The sequence below is a fragment of the Hibiscus syriacus genome, unplaced genomic scaffold (assembly GCF_006381635.1).
Source record: "Hibiscus syriacus cultivar Baekdansim isolate YM2019G1 unplaced genomic scaffold, ASM638163v2 tig00113145_pilon, whole genome shotgun sequence".
NCBI classification, from domain to species: Eukaryota; Viridiplantae; Streptophyta; class Magnoliopsida; order Malvales; family Malvaceae; genus Hibiscus; species Hibiscus syriacus.
In genome coordinates this window covers 1494044-1516125 of record NW_024063445.1, presented here as the reverse complement: position 1 = coordinate 1516125, position 22082 = coordinate 1494044, and the positions used below count along the sequence as shown (strand labels likewise).

Sequence of the window (22082 nt, the reverse complement as noted above, 5' to 3'; positions counted from 1 at the left end):
TACATCCATTTTATTTTTTTTTTAAATTTATTCATTATGTCACCGGTGGCGCGTACAACTAATCTACTATAATAAGCACAACATTATAGTTGTTTAGGAGCTATAGAGGAGTGCATTGCATTGCCCTGCTGTGGAAAACCCTCTCTCTCTCTCTCTCTCTTTCACCTTATTATGCAATTTTGATAAAAACCACCCTAAAGCAAATATAATGGAATCCAACGAATTTGAACTTCTCATTCTTTGATCCATCACAAAGATCCCTCTTTCTCAACATTTCTAGATACCCAAAGCTCTCAACTTGTTCAACCTTCTAGTTCTTTTTAAGGTTTTTAAGCTCGCACTCCTGCTTATAAAGTTTGGGTTTTCCATGGACTTTTCATTTGAAGTTGCAAAAATGGAGATGGGTTTAGCGTTTTATGTTGTTTAGTTGTTTGTAGTGTTAGAATCCACTTGTTTATTTGGTTAAAAACAAGAGTGTTTTTGTGTATGATTTTAATGCTAGATGGGGTTTTTTGCTTTGTTCAATGGGGTCACCGATCAAACGAAGGGCAGTATTAAGAATAAAACAGGCAGGTCGAGGATCATACCGTGGAAGCTAGGGGAAGACTGAATTTGAGTGATTTAAGTGTGGTGTGAGTATTTGGTTTTAGAGTGTAACAGAAATCTGTGGGGGTTTTTTTTTCTTTAGTTGAATGTAAGTTGAAGAAGAATGGCAAATTCTTGTTTAAGACAGTTGTTGAAGAGTTTTTGCACCAATTCACCTTGGAAATATGGTGTGCTTTGGAAGCTTAGGCATCAGAGCCCCTTGTAACTTTCTCTTTTTAGTTGAAAGAGATCATGTAATAGTAGTAATCTTTGCTAAACTTATAAGTTCAACTTGTTTCCATGTCTTGATGTAGATATCTTGGCTTTATTCTCTTTGAAATACTATTATTTTTAGGCATGAACTGCTCTTGTGGGTACTTTCTTAATGGAAAAAGGCAAATGATCTGATAACATATGCTATGAAACTAGAATACCTGATATACTTTTTGTATTCTTCATGCTAGTAGCATTACTTGTATGATGAATGCATCTGTAATTTTGGACTATTCTTGGTTTCTTCTAAATTTTTAACAACGAAAGTTGCCGTTTAGAACAATGTCAAGAATCTTGTGTTGATTTTAGGGTTTTGACCTGAGAGGATGGGTATTGTGTTTATCCAATGCCAAGAGAATCTATGGAAAATATTTCAACTGATGTTTATTCCAAAAGTGATATTATCCCATCACACTTTGAAATGAGCATCCCTCATGGTTGTTTTGGAGGATACCCAATTGGACTGTTAGTGGCTCGAATGTTGCATCTTAAGTATGCATGGGGAGAAGGTTAAAATTTTGATCTCAACTTTTAATGTTTGAAGTAGTGTTCATTTATTGTGATGCGATTAACAACTATGTTTTACTTTCGGGTTATTAAAGTTCCCTTTATTTTGGCTCGTCCTGAACAAAAGATTTTGTATTAAACTTCTGGAAATGTATAATGCAGGGCCTCCGGCTCTCATGCTATCATTATCTTACATTTATGATCATGCACCTACTTATGTCTCTGTTTCATGGAAAGATGCTCCGAGCCAAACTGTGCCCGTACAAGTTGATTCTTTGGCGATTGAAACAAATATTGATTTTGCATCTCCACAATTAACAGGTTTGTTGGTAAAGTAGCATCTACGGGGAAGCATTGCTGGGTTTCCTATGACAATATTTTCACTGGCAAAGCTTACTTGAATTTAGCTCCTGAGGTAAGTTTCTATTAATGATGCAAGATACATTTAAGATGCTTGAATTCTGAAAATGATGTATGACACATACTTGAACTTACAAATATTATTTTTCTAATTGCTAGTGGCCGGAGGAATGGTTACTTCAGTTTGCATCAGGAATCAAGGTAATATAATCTTGAACTGCACGTTACTAGCCAGAGAGTGAACAAGAATATAACATTAGGGGGCCAAATTGGCAAACTTTGAACTTGACAGATACCTAGGAAGTATTTAATTTCAAACTTTTTAGGGACCGTATAAGTATTTAATGAAAAAATGGGGAGTCGAAGCTTAACTTGACTAGTTTTAAACTTTGCATATGTTAATCGTACGAGCTTGATGATAAGATAGCTTCTCCATTTTATACCTTTAAAAGGGATGTTATGTTGAAAATTTGTGATGCTCCAGTAGACCATTGTGCCGGTACCTGTACTTCCACATGGAGTTCTGCAGCTTGGTTCGACGGAGATAGTTTGTATCGATTTTTTGTTTTCCTTCTGAATTTATCTTATTGGATATAATAATGCGTCTCTTTCAGTTGCACACTCGAAGTCACCTACACTCTATACAAGAGCACCAGGATGATTTCAAGCTCATGATATCTTAAAGTTGTTATTGAGAATTTGAGAGTTGAGACCCATATGAACAGTAGGTGCATTGATTAGTGGTGCCCGGATAGGAGAACTTATTTTCCCTACCACACTACAACCCCTTTTAAGATGGTTGAATTCTGCAAATGATGTATGACACATACTTGAACTTACAAATATTATTTTTCTAATTGCTAGTGGCCGGAGGAATGGTTACTTCAGTTTGCATCAGGAATCAAGGTAATATAATCCTGAACTACACGTTACTAGCCAGAGAGTGAACAAGAATATAACATTAGGGGGCCAAATTGGCAAACTTTGAACTTGACAGAGACCTAGGAAGTATTTAATTTCAAACTTTTTAGGGACCGTATAAGTATTTAATCAAAAAATGGGGAGTCGAAGCTTAACTTTACTAGTTTCAAACTTTTCATATGTTAATCGTACGAGCTTGATGATAAGATAGCTTCTCCATTTTATACCTTTAAAATGGATGTTATGTTGAAAATTTGTGATGCTCCAGTAGACCATTGTGCCGGTACCTGTACTTCCACATGGAGTTCTGCAGCTTGGTTCGACGGAGATGGTTTGTATCAATTTTTTTTTTTTGATAGGAAAGGTAGGCCTCTTTAAAAACCCCCTTCATGATTAACGGATCACAAGGTGCTCCTTAATCAGCGGAAGGAGGAAAAGAGTGCCTCATTAATTCATTGATAACCACAAGTTACAAAGACTTAAAACAACCATACAATCTATAATTCAAATAAGCAACCCAAAACCTAATAGAAACCCAACTAAAAACCCAGAGATCTATCCAATACCAGCCTTAGCTAAACTGTCAGCCTCAACATTGGCAGACCTAGCAACCCATCTAATACTACTATTCAGTCCATTAACCTTGCCAACAATAGCTGTCACAATGTCTAAGTAAACATAGGGACAACGGTCGATGTTCTTGACCCAATCCACTGCTAATTTACTGTCTGATTCAACAATTAACCTTTCCTTAAACCGCTGCTGGAACGAGTCAAAGAAAGATAACCCTTTCATAATTGCCTTGAGTTCTAACAAAACAGGAGGACCTAGACCAGCAGCCTCTTGAAAAGAGCCCACCACCGAACCATCATGATCTCTAAGAATGCCCCCAACACCACTCTTCCTCCAATCTTCAGTCACAGCCGCATCCACATTCATCTTAATAAATCCTTCTGGAGGTTTAGACCAGGACACAGTTTTGATAATAGGAGAGCTTAATAAGGAGCAGCAATCCCCAAGTGAAGGGTCAAATAAGAGAGTCCTTAGGGATAGATACAGCCTTGTAGTAAGCTAAGAACCAAGCCGCCAATCTACACCTTGCCAAAAAGAATAAATCAATCTGATCTACCTTCCCCCCCTCGAACACAATTGCATTCCTACCCTTCCACATTGTCCATAAAACCACCCCCGGAATGAAGGACCAAATTTTCGAATTAGGTACCAATTCATCCCAAGCGACCATAAAGCTGTGAGCATTGTCTTGAAAAACTGAGGAAACTCCCCAGAAAACAAAAATTTATTCCATAAGGACCACACCACCGAGCAAGAAAAGAATAAATGTGCTGAGGTTTCATCCGCCTCTCCGCAAAAGGGGCAAGCAACATCCACAATAGTTGAAACTCCTATCCTCTGTAGCTCAACTTTAACTGGCAATCTTTGGTGCACGACCTGCCACAAGAAGACCTCCACTCTAGGAGGCACCGTTCCCCTCCCAAATACTTTCCAAAAGGGGTCTGTTATACCAACAGGCCTGCATGACTTAACACTCGAACTAACAGTATAGACCTTCCCCATTGCCAAACCAGACCAACCCATCCGATAACTCCTGAGAAAGAGGTATATTGTGGATTAGGGTCATTAAGTCAGAGTACTGACCCAATTCCCATTCACTCAAATTCCTTCTCAATTAACATGCCAAGACCAAACTGAAGATCGAAATTCCCCAAACTCATAAAGCTTCCCATATTTATAGACAGCACACAACCTCGGAAAAATCACTTTAAGTGGGGAGTCATGTGCCCACCTATCCCACCAAAATCTAATGCTCCCTCCATCACCCACTCTAACTTTAAAGTTGCTACGAAACTTTGCTCCAAACTGATCATTTTTGAAATGGTTGAGGACCACCGATTTCCAAATCCAAGAAGCATGTGTAGGAAGTTTCTCGTTAAACAGCAGTAAACTGGGATCCAAATTATATTTACAACAAATAACCTTCTTCCACACTGAGTCTTTATCGTTAGCAAACCTCCAAGACCATCTCCCTAAGAGAGCTCTATTCATCACTTATATTCATAGCACCAAGACCTCCAACTTTTATCGGAGCAAACTTTTGTCCAATTGACCCAATGGATTTTCCTAGCCTCCACTCCTCCTCCCCATAAGAATCTGGCCATGATGGAATTCAGCTTAACACTCACCGAAGCAGGCATCTTGAAAAGGGACATGAAATAGATAGGAAGGGAACCCAAAACTGCCTTCAGTAATACCAACCTCCCTGCCATTGATAGAGTCTTCGCCTTCCATCCGGCTAGCTTTGAATGAAACTTTTGAACTACCGGATCCCACAACATCATAGAGTTTCTCTTAGCACCAAGGGGCAGCCCTAAATATTCTGCAGGAAAATGTCCTACAGGACATCCAATAGCATTAGCCCACTGAAGAAGCTCTTCCTCATTAATATTAATCCCAAATAATCTGCTCTTAGACAGATTAAGTTCCAGACCAGTCATAATTTCGAACACCCGAAGGATCCTCTTAACATTAACAATCTGGGTCTTCGAAGCACTACAGAAAATGATTAGGTCATCTGCAAATTGCAGATGAGATAAGTTGACTGAGGTCTCGTCTTTACCAACCACCAGACCACTGAAAAGGCCCGAAGATACTGCTTACGAAGCAGCAGGTTAAGCAGTTCTCCAACAAGGTTAAACAACAGAGGGGACAGGGAACAACCCTGCCGGAGGCCTCTAGCCATAGGAAATTCATCAGTAGGGACCCCATTAACTAAAACTGACACCGAAGCAGTTGACACACATCCGGATCCAACTACACCATTTAGAACCGAACCCCATCTTCGCCATAACTTTAATAAAATGTCCCAATCTACCGAATCATAAGCCTTTTTAAAGTCTACCTTAAATACACAACCCTTCAACCCTCGCTTCCTCCATAAATCAATTCCTTCATTAGCAATAAAAGAGCAATCCAAAATTTGTCTCCCAGGAATGAAAGCAAATTGAGACTCACTGATTATATCATTGATGCAACATCTCAATCTTCTCGCGAGGCACTTAGATAGGATCTATCCCACCTACAAGGGAGATAGGTCTGAAATCATCTAAACTCCCAACATTAGAACCTTTCGGGATAAGAGTTAAGAAGGAATGGTTAATACCATGCTCCCATTCCTTACCCAAATAGAAGTTGTGGAAGAATTTCAATATATCACCTTTCAAGCAAAGCCAGAAGGTCTTAAAGAAACCCATGTTCAACCCATCTGGCCCAGGGGCTTTATTACTATCACAAGAATTAATGGTCCCCCAAATCTCATCTTCCGTAAAGTCCTTCTCTAGCAATAGGTTCTGTTGCAGGGAAATATTTGCGAACTCTAAGTTAATACCCTCCACTTCCATTGTTGAGCAACAATTAAACGCTTTAAAGAAATGCTCCCTGACCCTAGACTTGATAAGACCTGGATCTTTGGTGATAACACCATCAACATTTAAAGCATACATAGAGTTCAACCTCCTCCTAATGGAAGCGCAAGTGTGAAAAAACTTTGAATTACGGTCACCCCCTTTGACCCACTTCTCTCTAGACTTTTGTTCCCAAATCTGCTCTTCGATTCTAAGAAGTCTCCAAAGTTCATTTCTCAAAAGCCTCAACTCTGTCGAAATGACAACATCATTGGAAGGAGGATGATGTTGCATCCCCTTTTCATCTGATGAATTTTGTCCTCTAACATAGAGATGTCCTTCCGAGGAATTGATTTCTATCTCCAGACCAGCACTTAATGGCAGACTTTGTATTCCTAAGCATACTCAAAATTCCAGCTCTTGAATTTTCTTCTTTGAACAGCTTAACAGACTCAACAACCATCTTCTCAAAACCATCCTCAGACAGTAGATAATTGAACAGCCTAAAGGGTCTCTTACCCCAATTATCTGCCCCCCTCTCCAGGAAAATTGCATTATGATCGGAGATAGATTTAGGCAAAAGAAACTGGTTGATACCGGAAAATTCTGCTGAGAAATTACAGTTCACCAGAAACCTATCTAGTCTTACAACCGTCGGCAAATCCCGATAACTGCTCCATGTGAAATTCCCCCCAACAAGAGGCAGATCAATAAGTCCCGTTTGCTGAATAAAATGATTAAAAATTTCCAGTGAATTCCTGTTATGACCTCTGCCTAACTTCTCCTCTTCATTCAAATAGGCATTGAAATCCCCTCCCACACACAAAGGAATACTGAACCCGTTTAAAAACAGTCCCAGTTCATCAAAAAAAGCAGCCTTCTCTTCCTCCACAGACGGGCCATAAACGTTAATGAAGCCACACCTAAGGTGATTAGACTTGATCTTTCCAAAAACAGCAATAAACCTCCTATGAATAAACTGATCGTCAATCTCAAAAAAATTATCATCCCAACAACTTAACATACCTCCAGATGAACCTATTGCTGGAGACTCAACGAACCCCTGCAACCCATTCAAACCACTCCTTAAAAAAGACATTGGTAATTTTTCAAGTTTTGTTTCTTGAAGAAAAAGAAACGACGGTTTCTTCTCATAAACAAGTTTTTGCACAACTCTATGTTTCTCTTTTTTACCCAGACCCCTAACGTTCCAAGACAAGATACTTAGCTTAGTCATGATACTCAAACAAAAAGAACCCAGAACTCCCACATACAAATCTCAAGGTCAAATAGCCCCACACAACCCTTTCTCCAATTCAACAATCTTTTGTATAAAAGCTTCCTTCCCCTCCTTGAAAGATATCCCCAGCATCTTACTAATTTCCCATGTAGCAATTGCTTCCTCAACCAGCAAAGGAAAGGCTGATGAGGAAACAGTATCAACACTAGCATGATCAACAGCTTCCCTAAATAGAGACCTTTTAATTCTCCTGTATGGTCTGCTCACCCAAGAACTGTCCAATTCCTTTATCGAAAAACCAGCAGCCTCGGGAACATCAGAAAGACAACCTCTAGAACTTAAATCTCTTCCTGTCTCACCATTGAACACCCCTCGTGACTTTTCCTTACAATCCTGCACATTATTACAAGTTTTCACAACCTGATTCCAGATCTTTCTAGACTTCGACCTACTATAAGTTTTATTATGACTTCTGATGAATTTCCTTCCAACCGGAGCAGTCTTCATGGATAACGAACTTGCAGAGCAGGTTTGTGAACCATCTCTTAAACTTATCAGCTTTAAACCAACCGGAGCCCCTCCTCCAGCTTCAGCCCCTACTGGGTCCTTAACTGTATCTGATGAAAAAGGACTATGGCCCATAGAGTTTGGGCAGTATTCTTGCTCCAGACCAGCCAACTGAAGCCCTCCAAGGCCTGAGTTAGGCCCACTCTCCCGGTCAACATTATCAAGCTTAAAAAGATCCCCCCCCATACTTTTCCCGCTTTTCTTACTTTCAAAAAGATCTTCCGACTTTTCATTGGGAGAGAAGTCAACTCTCTCGGAATCTGTGACAATACCACGTTGTGAGTCTGCAACCCACTCTAGCACCCTATTATGGATTTCTGACATTTCCTGACATCCCACGTGACCTCCATGCTGTGCCTGCCCATCCTCTGTGCTCCATCCGGAGGAGTTCTCCACCGAAGGATCCTCTGGAACAACCTCTTCAGCCAGATCTGAGAAATCAGGAAAGAAATCATCCCCCCCATCCACCTTAATTTTTATCAGAAATTTCCTTTCATTCGTAGTAACTGAAGTATGATCAGGGATGTCAAAAGGGCTGACTACCCTAAGAAGCATCTGTGCAACTCTGCAGTCCACTCTCTGAGCAGTTTCATCTTTAATCTTCACTAACTTGCCCCACCTGGATACCACCCTAGTGAAGAACGGAACCGACCAGCAATTTAAAGGAACTCCTATCATGGATATCGTACAAAAAGCTCGGGGAATGCTTTCCTCATCCAATACCGGCTCCAACCTTTCAAACGAGAAGGACAAAGCTTCCCATTTTCCTTCCATTGCTAACTTCTTCTCTTCCACCGATTGGAACACAACCAGGCACGCATTCTTAGAAAAACCCCACCTAACAATCTTTACGTTGATGCCCTCGTTCCTTAACGCTTTCTGCACAACATGAAGTTCAAAAATATCTTTGAAGATACCAGTAAGAGACGATCTAAGCCAGACCCTATCCTCCACTGGGATGGCAACATCCTTAGAATTATTCAGCTCCTTCGAATTAAAATGAATACCCTCTTGCACACCCTCTGACTCTTTATACACCCCCACCACCGCCTCCTTATAGGACCTCCCATCATGAAACTTATCCAGCATCTCCATCCTCCTCACCCTGTCAGCTTGAGGAGGCAATCTTCTACCCATTCCCCCACTGATACCAGCACTATTAACTCCATCAACCCTCCCATCTTTCTGTCTCTTCGACCCAGATATTTTCTCATATTTGGCTACAGCCACTAAAATCCTCCTCCCATCAATCAGGACGTTGTTCATCTTATCCACTGCATTACACAGATCCTCCTTACTTGCAAAATGGACGAAAGCAAACGTGCTTACCTTATACTTCGGTCTATTATTGATAAACGGAATGAACACCTTAATAACCTTACCAAAATGACTAAAACGAGCCCATAAATCACCACGACTCACTCTCCTGCTAAGATTATCAACGAACGCTGACCAAATAATTCCACCATGAACCTCTCTAAGGTTACCACCAGGACCCAAACTTTTGACGGACTCTCTCTCTCTCTCACTAGTTCTCTCCATTTTTTCCATGCTCGTTGATTTAAAATTTTGAACTGTATCAATTTTTTGTTTTCCTTCTGAATTTATCTTATTGGATATAATAATGCGTCTCTTTCAATTGCACACTCGAAGTCACCTAAACTATATACAAGAGCAACAGGATGATTTCAAGCTCATGATATCTTAAAGTTGTTATTGATAATTTGAGAGTTGAGACCCATATGAACAGTAGGTGCATTGATTAGTGTTGCCCGGATATGAGAACTTATTTTCCTTACCACACTACAACCTCTAATCAATAATCTGTATGATGTTCCATATTATATTATTGCTTTTAAAATAATGCATGTCTTAATGTAAGTGTAATTTTTTGTGCGGAAATTGGCAGGTTATTGTATCGAAGTAATGCAGGTGGTGTGCACTTGTAGATATAATTTAACACTCTTCGATGTGTTTCTCTGTACATCAACAGGTTGATGAAGATTTATCTATTCCTGTATACATCAAAGATAAATCTTACTACAAAAACGTTCACACCGTCACCATCTTCTGTAAATTTAAGTCCTTTCGAGAAGTTAAAAGTGGCTTCAAGTTAATCAATCAGCCCTTTAAACTTTGAAGATTCAAATGTTGTTCACAGTGTTGAGCCCAACAAGCTGTTAGCTTTAGATCAGATTATTCTGTTGTTAAGTTTTTCGAATGAACTACTGGTGCCTGAAATACATCTACCCAAGTCTCTAGAAAGTGAGAGTGAAAATAGGATTAGTGTCCCACCAGTTAGCCATTTTGAATTACCATTACTGCTAAGCCAATCTATAAGTGTCGACCAGCTTGCATTCATGGAGAATGAATTGTTCGGTTTGTATTGCCTTAAGGAGAAATAGCAAGCTTATCTTGAATGTAATGTTTATGGAGCAGGAGAGTGTCAAGAAATCTTAGATGAAGTTGCAAATCCTTACCCTGCCTGCTATTTTCTCGAACCATCTTTTGGAGACTATGCGTAACATTCCAAAACAAGAGTAAGTGACTAAAATGAAAGTTTTGAAAATTTGAAGTCTGATTTTGAAAGATTTGAAATATTTATTCTATTGTTAAGCAAATAACTGATGGAATAAGGGGTAAAATGGTCATTTGACAAGTAAGATTTTTTATTTTTCCTTTATTAGATATGGGAACCACGTGGAAAATGAGAGATTTCTCCATAATTCTCTTCTTTTTCTTTCTTCTTCTCCTTCACGTGGAAGCCAAGAGCAAAGGTGATTTCATGGTTAGTTAATTTCTTCATGAATTCAAGGTTATTTTGTGATCATTAGACGATAACTAAGCTTAAGGAAAGCTTCAGTTATCTTAAAATCAAAAGATGACAGAGTTATGATAGATTAAGTAAAAGGAGTTTTTAAGTGAATTCTTGAAATAAAAGGAGTTAGTAGAATTTGAGGTTAAATTTGACTTGTCAAATGGCTAATTAAGAAGTTAGAGGTGATAGAATTGAATTAAGAACACATGGAAAATTTGATGAAACTGTTTGATTCAAGAATTATGGTGAATTATGAGGGATAATGAAGTGTTATAATGTTATAAGAAGGTTTGCATATGTATAGATAAGTTGTAAGGTATAAGGAGGGATTAATAAGAAGAATTTGAGGACAAAGTAAGAATTTTCGAGCTCAAAATGTAATTTATGGGTTGTGTGCATCGATGCATCCTCAATGTGTATCGATGTACTCTCAAATAAAAGAACATCGAATGCCACTAGTGTATCGATGCATAAGGAGTGCATCGATGCTCCCCCTTAAGATTTGAACATCGAAGGTGAATTGTGTATCGATGTATGGATAGTGCATCGATGCACATGTTAAGGAATGCATCGATGCACTGTAAAATGTACCGATGCACTTCAAAAGGAAATAGAATTAGACCTTTCTTTTGGTCTAAGAAATGATAGATTAGAATACATCAATTGGATATTGATATGTATCAATGAATAATTATGTAGATATCGAGCACGAATAAGTTTAGGGATGACTATCAAGTTAAAATTTGATCAAAAGAAAGGAATCATAAAATGGGATTGGAACTTAGTGAGGCTAAGGTGAGTGCATATTAGATAGTGTATTATATTTAATGGAAATAAGACTTGTGACAAGTCTATTTCCTATAGTAAAATGCATGAATTCATTAATATGAGCATATGTTTGATACATTACATGTGTGTTATTGATTGTTGCATGTATTAATGATATGTGTGAATACATGTTTATATGATACAGGTTAAGTGTCCATGATATAGGTTAAGTGTCCATGATATATGTACACATGATAATATGATATAAGTTAAATTATGTAATATGATAAATAACTATAAGATAAGTGAAGGAATGTATATATGATAGAGATTATGTATGAGATATATGAGAAGAGGTAGATGTGATTAGGTGGAAAAGAATACAAACATATAGTAAGCCATGTTATATGTGATAAATGAATGATATGAAAAGTAACATGAACTACGTGAAAAGAAGCTACATGATTATATGTAAATGTGAAAGAAGTTATGAGCTTATATGTACATGTGATATGAATATGTATATGTGATACAAGTTTTGCGACATAAGCTATGTGATATGTGACAGTGAACTACGTGTTTATATGATTATGTGAAATGATATAAATGATAATGCACATGTTATGTAATATGAGAGCTAGTGGTATAGTTGGCATGCCAAGAGTCGAGGGTTTACCTATGTTCAACGGAACATATGAACAGAATTACTTATGTCTTTTGGGACATATGGATAGAATTACCTATTTCTTTTGAGACATATAGACAGTATACCTATGTTCTAAGGAGCATATGGACAGTTTAACTAGGTTCTTTGGGACCTATGGATAGTTATCGAGGTTCTTTATGACCTCTGGATAGGTTATTCGGGACAATTAGACGAGTTGTGGTGATAGCATAGTGCATAACCTCAATAGACTCACATATCTACAATTCTCACATATGTACATGGGCTAACAAAGAGATAACAATAAATATATATATTACATGTAAAATATATGCTTTTGTAATATGAATTGCATTATATGATTATATGATGATATGTGTATTGCTTGGTTAAATGAATCATATGTGGCTTAAAGGAATAGACATACGAGTATATGATTATAAGACATAAATGATAAGAATATGGATAGTGGAATAAGGTTAGTAATGGAAATAGTGTGAGATATGTATATGTGTATATTACATTGTATGTAATGTTATATTGTTTTGGTATGACATCATGAGATGATGTGTTCCTTCATGTTTAAATAATTAGAGTTCCTTTATAAATGTAATGCCTCATTAAGTCATGGACTTAGCGTGTGATTATTTCACACGTAGGTTACAGAAGCGAGAAGAGAAACGAAGAAGAGCAAGACAGGTCAACATTTCCCTTACAAAATTTTAGATCAAAAAATAGATGATTTAAATGTATTTGGTTATTTTGAATATATTTGGCACGTACTATTTGATTGAGTTGAATATGCTCTGAATGGTTTGTAAAACAATTTGATAGCATTAATTATTGAAAAGTAATTATTTTATTGAATGAGGAAATTAAGATTTTAGTGGATTTGTAAATAACCGAGTTTTGAAAAGTCAATATGACACATCGGACTTGGATCAGGGTCAGATACGGGTTGGAGGTATTACACTATGAGATTGATGTTGTCGGTTTCCTTAATTTTCCAAAAGAGTTTGAACTGAACAAAGAACTTGGACTAGATTTTGAAAGACATGGCAATCAATATATGATGGAGCCATATTTTTTGTGTGAGGATGCATTTAGAGATGGCATTGATGCAAAAAGAGGCAATGCAGGGTATCTATTGCACACTATGGTTGGCTACGTCTATGACCGACTCTGTTAATATGGCTAATAAATCCACTAGCATTATGACATCTACCGGACAACTTCCCGTGCCCTCTAGACCTCAAAGTGTAAAGGCTGATTCAAATTCATCAAGCAAACTCATGTCTGCAGTTGGTGGGGTGAAAAGTAATCATAGTTCTAAAATTTTAGGTTCTTTCAAGAGTACGGTAAGCACGATAACCGATGATGAGAATCTAGGAAATGACGGGCATTACACACAATCTAGAAAAGGGAAAAAACAATCAACAGTCGGAAAGAAAAGAAAAGGGCTAGACCTGGTGAAAACCCAAGGCCAAGGGATAGACAGATGATCCAGGATCGGCTTAAGGAGCTTCGAGAACTTGATCTTAATGGTCCTAAGGTCAGTACTTCTTCAAGTTAGTATCTTTTTTTTCTTCTCATTTGTCACACAAACTCTCCATCTGTATTATTTACGCTTATCGAAATAATTAGTATTCTTTTCTGATGAGTTCAGTATAACATTGATGCTCTTTTGGACCAAACCATTAAACAAATGTTATGTTTGAGAAATGTGACCAAACAAGCTGAGAACCTGAGGTAATGGGTGGATCGTGAGGTAATATGTAAGATCTTTTAATGTAGGCAGATTCTACAATCCTCAATGGAAGTGAGTAGATAGCCTTATTGTTGTCCCGATCTAGGATTGACAAGTATTGATGTCCTTGAGTTATAATTATGGCTGCAACAAAGATAATAAAGAGATGGAATTAGAAATGGAAATAGATATGGATAAGTAAATAATTAATGGAATAAAATAAGAAAGAGATGGTTGCGGAATTATAATGAAGATGTTGGTGGCTTTGATGGAAAATGGTTGATGGTGTTGATGTTGAAATGAAAGATGGTGGTGATGTTGTATCTCAAGCACGCCAAAGAAGAAATTATACTAGAAAGCACAATCTCGATCTTTACAAACTTGCTTGAGGGGTGGTGATAGTGTCTTCAACCCACTAGATATAAAATCTAGGAATTTAGGAATTAAGGTGAAGGAATGACACCATAAGTATAAGAAATATACTTGCTTAATCGGTAAAGTTAACAAATAACTTTAAAGAGAGAATTAACTCACAAAGGTTTGTTTATATTATGAAATGAGATCATTACAAATGAATCCAAGCCTCTCAATTTATAGGAAATGAGAGGGCTTGGCCGAATAGTCTCTTATTGATTCGGCTAGATACATGACTCTTATGAAAGTACATAATGCTTTAAAATGAAAGGATAAGTCCCTTGTCTTGGTGATGGTTAGGCTACCTCTTCAAAGGGATCATGATGTTTCGGCAAGGATGAGGATACATCTCCCTTGGCCAAATGGTACATGCTTGTTCATCTTGGCATCAAAGACATCTCCCTTGGCAGAATGATGATGTGCTGGTTCATTTTGGTGCCCAAGCTCTCATGTGCAAGGCATGTGGATGGTGGGCGAATAGGCATGGTGCTTTGTCTCATGTCCCTTCATGATTTAGACCTCCAATGGATGTAAACTCTTCACCAACATGTACCTTGATGAAAGGGCGCCTTCATGGGCAGCATCATTCATGAAAGGTCACAATGGTTGGAAGGTAACCTTTCATGTTTGAGCTAGTTCTAGGGTGAATGAGTTGGAGGTGAGCTGGCCATAGGTGAGTTGTAGCATGATGAACATTATGGAAGATCCTTGTGAAAAGGTATCTCTTGAGGTGATAACTATTCGCGAAAAGGTATGATTTCAAAAAATTTGATTTAGGATATATTTGAAGTGTCCTAAGTGGTGATGATGATGGTCCAGCTCCCCAGCTGACTTGAAGTCATCTTATAGCTCAAATCTTCAGCTCAATCCAGCTATGAGCTCACGGGTCTCCAGACAAGTTTTCACCAAATGTTCCTTATGCTCTCCTAAACGTCCCCATGTAAGTTTCCTTGCCTTTGCTTTCTCCATTTAGCTCCAAGATAGCTCCCAAGTTGTGCCTAAATGTACCTACATAACATAAATAATAGTTTAAGTATATGAACTATATTAATGTGTGTAGGATAAAGATGTGTACTATAGGTTATTTAATAATCAATATGTAGTATATTAAACAACCTATTTTCTAATGGTTCTTTCTCATTAAAAGATTTAAAAGCATGAATGCACTTATGAGAAAGTACTTCACTGAATTGTTTTTCCCTTGCATGAGTGATAGGTCCTTTAGGCATGACTTCAGGATCCATTTGTGTGGTTATGATTACATCACCCTCCCCTTCTTTTGATCGATTTGTCCTCAAATCGTCGTTTTCTTCAAATGGAGAAAGATCTGAAACATTAAAAGTTGCACTTACATTATATTCACCAAGTAGATCCAATTTGTATGCATTATCAATGATCTTTTTGATGATTTGGAATGGTCCATCTCCTCTTGGTAACAACTTGGATTTTCTTTGTTAAGGAAACCATTATTTCCATAAATGCACCCACACCCAATCACCTTCCTCCAGATTTAGTTGCTTGCGTCCCTTATTTGCTTGATGTTCATATTGCCTTGTTCACTTTTCTATGTTGTCTTGAACTTGCTAATGAAGCTTCTTAATGACCTCGGCCTTATTCTTGCCATCTTTGTTGACTACATGTTCCTGAGGCAAAGGAAGAAGATCTAAAGGTGTTAAGGGATTAAATCCATAAACTACCTCAAATGGTTTGATGTTCTTCTTGATGACATATCTCAACAAGGTTGATAGCACTCGATTCACCACTTCAGTTTGCCTATCTGTTTGAGGGTGACATGTTGTGGAGAATAGCAATTTTGTTCCAATTTTACTCCATAATGTCCTCCAAAAATGGCTAAGAAATTTGACATCTCTATCGGAGACTATGGTTCTTGGAACGCCATGTAATCTCACGATCTCTTTGAAAAACAAGTTGGCCACATGTGTTGCATCGTCGGTCTTGTGGCATGGTATGAAATGTGCCATTTTGGAAAAATGGTCCACTACAACAAAAATTAACTCTCGCCCATTCTTTGTCCTTGGCAATTCCATTACGAAGTCCATTGATATGTCAACCCATGGCTCTTGTGGAATAGGTAAAGGTATGTAAAGACCATGAGGCATAACTTTTGATTTAGCCTTTTTGAAAGTGACACATCTTTCACACACTCTTTCAACATCCCTCTTCATTTTAGGCCAATAGAGGTGTTGCTTCAAAAGTTCCAAGGTTTTTCTTACTCCAAAATGACCCATTATACCTCCTTCATGTTCTTCTCAAACAAGTACTTCTTGAAGGAACCCTTGAGGAATGCATAGATGCCTTCTTTGAATAGATACCCTTCGTGCCTATAAAACTTATCATGTGCACCCTTTTCACAAGCCTTATACTTTTCTTCAAAGTCATTGTCAGTAGCATAACAATCTTTAATATATGAAAAACCAATTAACTTTGAATCAAGAGTGTTAAGGAGTACATACCTTCTGAAAAGGGCATCGGCTACAATGTTGTCTTTACCTTTCTTGTAATGAATAACGTAGGGAAATGACTCCAAAAACTCTACCCATTTGGCATGATGCTTGTTCAACTTGTGTTGGCCTTTGATATGCTTTAAGGCTTCATGGTCGGTATGTATGACGAATTTCTTTGGTAAGAGATTATGCTGCCAAACTTCAAGTGCCCTTATGAGAGAATACATCTCTTTTTCATAAGTTGGATAGTTTAGAAAAGCACCATTCAATTTTTCATTAAAGTATGCCCTTCTTAAGACAAAAGAACCCCAATTCCAATTCCAGAAGCATCACATTCCACTTCAAAAGTCTTAGAAAAGTTAGGTAGTGCAAGTAAAGGTGCCTTTGTAAAACATCCCTTCATTTCATTGAAGGCGTCTTCTTGTTCTTTTCCCCATGAAAAGATAAAATTATTTTTAATGATCCCTGTTAAGGAGGCGACAATATAACTGAAATTAGGCACAAACCTTCTATAAAAACTTGCAAGACCATGGAAACTTCTGACTTGACTGATTGAAGTGGTCGTTGGCCACTCTTTAATGGATTTAATCTTTTCAGGGTCAACTTCAAGTCCCTGTGAACTTACAATAAAGCCTAAGAAGGATAAACTGTTAGTGGAAAAGACACATTTCTTCATATTAGCAGAGTTTTTCCTTTTGAAGGGTTTCAAGAACATACCTCAAATGTTGCACATGTGTTTCCAAGTCATGGCTATAAATCAGAATATCATGAAAATAAACCACACAAAACTTACCAATGAATGGACGAAGTACATGATTCATTAACCTCATGAAAGTGCTTGGAGAATTGGTTAAACCGAAAGGCATCACCATCCATTCATACAAGCCTTTCTTTGTCTTGAATGGGGTCTTCCATTCATCTCTTTCTCGCATTCTGTTTTGATGATATCCACTCTTTAGATCAATTTTGGAGAACATAGTGGCTTCACTCAATTCGTCCAACATATCATCAAGTCTTGGTATAAGATGCCAGTACTTGATGGTAATTTGATTGATAGCACGGCAGTCTATACACATTCTCCATGAACCATCCTTTTTGGGTACAAGTAACACCGGAACAACACATGGACTTAAGATTTCTCGTATGTATCCCTTGTTCATCAATTCTTCAACTTGTCTTTGAAGTTCTTTAGTCTCTTCGGGATTACTTCTATATGCTGGTCGATTTGGAATGGTTGCACCGGAATCCTCTAATAGGTGGTAATCCACTAGGAATGTCTTCTTGGAACAAGTCATCGAATTCCTGCAATAAAAATGAAATAGAAGAAGGCAAGCCTTCTAGAATGGTAGTCAAAAGAAAGCTTTCCTTGTACCTAAGTACAATTAGAGCTTTGTAGGATAACAAATGTTTCCTAATGTCTTTCCCTCCAGCATATATGTTCATCTTTGTTGGTTCATCCTCCTTAATGGATTTGAAAGTTTCAATGCTCTTCTTCAAAGCGTCTTGATCTTCAGATACTTGGTTTGGTGAAAGTGGAGTCAAGATGAATTTTTTTTCATTGTGATAGAAAGAATACCGGTTTGTAAAACCATCATGGACAGAGGCCTCCCTAGGATTATATGGCACGCATTCATTGGAACAACATCACAAAGAAATTGGTCTTGGTATTTTCCAATCGAAAAGGAAATGTTGACTTGTTTGGTGACCTTAACTTCTCCTTCATCATTTAGCCATTGTAACTTGTATGGTGTAGAGTGTTTAATCGTCTTGAGTTCGAGTTTAGCCACCATTAAAATGCTTGCAACATTGGTACAACTTCCTCCATCGATAATCATGAAACAAAATTTGTTGTTTACATGACAACGAGTGTGAAAAATGTTCTCTCTTTGATTATCCTCCATGGATTGGATATTCAAAGCTCTTTTTACTACCAAAACTTATCCTGAAACTTGAGACATTGTTAGTAAACAAATAAAACAAAAGTAAACCTTATCGTCACACTCACAAAGTCTCACAAATTTTGCTCCAAAGAAGAGTTATGATCACTCCACTCAACACTCGTGTTTACTCTCGGGAATATGATTTGGTTTTTACAATTCCCCTTCTGATCTCACTCACTCAATAATCCTTTTTCCACTCGATCTCTTTTGCTAAGTCCTTTGAAGAACTTACTAAAGATTAGAACAAGTTATTTCTCTTCTTGTGTGCGTCGGCTGCAAAATAGGTTAGGGTAGAAAGGAAAAGAATAAATGAAAAAGTAGAATAAAAGATTTAAAAGGGTAATGAAAAAGAAGGAAAAGGTTGAAGATAAGGAATATGAAAGTATAGAAAAGAAGAGGTGACTTACAACCCAAGAAACAACACTTACTGCACCCTTTCACAAGAAACAATAAGGTTATCTTCTCTAGTGTAGATATGCCTCCTTGATGTACTTGTAATGGTAAAGCACTTTTCCTTGGCTTTGTTTTTCTTTTTTTGATTGAAATTCTTTTTTCTTTCTTTTCTGATTTTTGTTTTTTTAATTCTTTTTGTTGTTGTAGGAGCCTTGATTTTTTAACTTCTTTTTCTTTTTACTTTTGTCTTTGCACGCCAATGACATTTTTGTTGTCAATCCAACTATGTTCTGAATACTGCTTGATGTAGGCAGATTATACACTCTTCAATAGAAATGAGTAGATAGTCTTATTGTTGTCCCGATCTAGGATTGAAAAGTACTGATGTCCTTGAGTTATAAGTATGGCTGCGAAAAAGATAATAAAGAGATTGAATTAGAAATGGAAATAGATATGGATAAGTAAATAATTAATGGAATAAAATAAGAAAGAGATGGTTGCGGAATTATAATGAAGATGTTGGTGGCCTTGATGAAAGATGGTTGATGGTGTTGATGTTGAAATGGAAGATGGTGTTGATGTTGTATCTCAAACACGCCAAAGAAGAAATTATGCTAGAAAACACAATCCCGATCTTCACAAACTTGCTTGAGGGGTGGTGATAGTGTCTTCAACCCACTAGATATAAAATCTAGGAATTTAGGAATCAAGGTGAAGGAATGACACCACAAGTATAAGAAATATACTTGCTTAATCGATAAAGTTCACAAAGAACTTTGAAGAGAGAATTAACTCACAAAGGTTTGTTTATATTATGAAATGAGATCATTACAAATGAAGGCAAACCTCTCAGTTCATAGGAAATGAGAGGGATTGGCCAAATAGTCTCCTAATGATTCGGCTAGATGCATGACTCTTATGAAAGTACATAATGCTTTAAAATGAAAGGAGAACTCCCTTAGCTTGGTGATGGTTTGCCTACCTCTTCAAAGGGATCATGATGTTTCGGCAAGGATGACGATACATCTCCCTTGGCCAAATGATGATGTGCTGATTCATTTTGGCGCCCAAGCTCTCATGTGCAAGGCATATGGATTGTGGCCGAATATGCATGGTGCTTTGTCTCATGTCCCTTCATGATTTAGACCTCCAATGGATGTAAACTCTTCACCAACGTGTACCTTGATGAAAGGGCACCTTCATGGGCAGAATCATTCATGAAAGGTCACAATGGTTGGAAGGTAACCTTTCATGTTTGAGCTTGTTCTAGGGTGAATGAGCTGGAGTTGAGCTGGCCATAGGTGAGTTGTAGCATGATGAACATTATGGCAACTCCTTGTGAAAAAGGTACCTCTTGAGGTGGCAACTATTCGCGAAAAGGTACGATTTCACAAAATTTGACTTAGGACATATTTGAAGTGTCCTAAGTGATGATGATGATGGTGCAGCTCCCCAGCTGAATTGAAGTCATCTTGTAGCTCAAATCTTCAGCTCAATCCAGATATGAACTCATGGGTCTCCGGACAACTTTTCACCAAATGTTCTTTATGCTCTCCTAAACGTCCTCATGTGAGTTTCCTTGCCTTTGCTTTGTCCATTTAGCTCCAAGATAGCTCCCAAGTTGTGGTCGAATGTACCTACATAACATAAAGAATAATTAGTATATGAACTATATTAATGTGTATAGGATAAAGATGTGTACTATAGGTTATTTAATAATCAATATGTAATATATTAAACAACCTATTATCTAATGGTTCTTTCTCATTAAAAGATTTAAAAGCATTAATGCACTTATGAGAAAGTACTTCCCTGAATTGTTTTGCCCTTGCACGAGTGATAGGTCCTTTAGGCATGACTTTAGGATCCATTTGTGTGGTTATGATCACATCATCCTTGTTGGTAAAATTTTTAGGATCGCTTGATTTCTCCAAGTTTGATTCGAGAACCATGGAGTAAATGTGAAATTGTTATGTAGTTCCAATTTAGCATGAGTTTATGATGATATGAAGTTAAAGACAATAGGAATTTTGAATTTACAGGTATCTGATCTCAAGAATATGACTGTCTGAAACCAAAGATGGTTACCAAAACGGAACAAGCTGGGCTTTCGAGATCGGAGTTGAACAGAAAGTATGCCCCATCGTAGTTGAAGATCTTGCTTATCCAGACCACTTATAGAGGTCAGTTCTTAGTGGCATGCGCAATGAAAATTTCTGTAGTAAATAAATGAAAATATTAAATGTTTATTCTTATTAGTTTTCGAACTAATAACAAATTTATCAACTACTTCCACTGCAGATGCTTTGTAATGAGCATGGAATGTTTCTAGATACTGCTCAGGTGATCCAAAGCTTTAACTTAACAATCTTAAAGGGTGTTATGAAGAGCTGTTCAAACAATACATGTCATTGTCGAGGTATCAATCGTTTCAGATACGTTTCATGTTTTCCCAAAAAAAAAAACGGAGTTTACAATGTCATATATATGGAGACAATTTAAACTTCTTGCAGACTTCTAGTGGCTTCCATAGACTAGATATTTTCTGGCCTTTGATGAGGCTTTTACAGCGTCAAAGAAATTTTATTTCAAGGAAGATTTAATGGTGAAAAACCATCTATATGAACCCGATCGATCATATCACCAAGACCAAGCTGCATGCAAGCAAGAGTACGGGTTCAACATTTGTGCACGACTTGTCTGGCAGATCGGTGGATAACCAACCCGAGCTACAGTGTAACACTTTCTTGTGTTCATGGGGTGTATATATGACCTATGACTATCCTAAGCCCTTGTTCATAGCTTAAGTCGATCTCTAGGATGTGAATTATTTTTCTTGTCTTCTTTGTTGTTTCTCTAATCTACTCTGAGTTCTGTTCGTGTTCATGTTTGTGCTTTGTTCAAAGAAGAAATTACAGTTCCTCTCTCAGCTTTGCTTAATCTTACATTTATAGAAACCCTATAAAAGGAGAACAAATGATAAAAACTTTTCACGCAATAA

The 22082-nt window shown here is 37.5% G+C and overlaps 1 pseudogene; it reads left to right on the top strand.

The window, feature by feature from the left end:
* Positions 1-222: 222 nt before the first annotated feature.
* Positions 223-21953, top strand: LOC120185907 (annotated as a pseudogene).
* Positions 21954-22082: the final 129 nt, after the last annotated feature.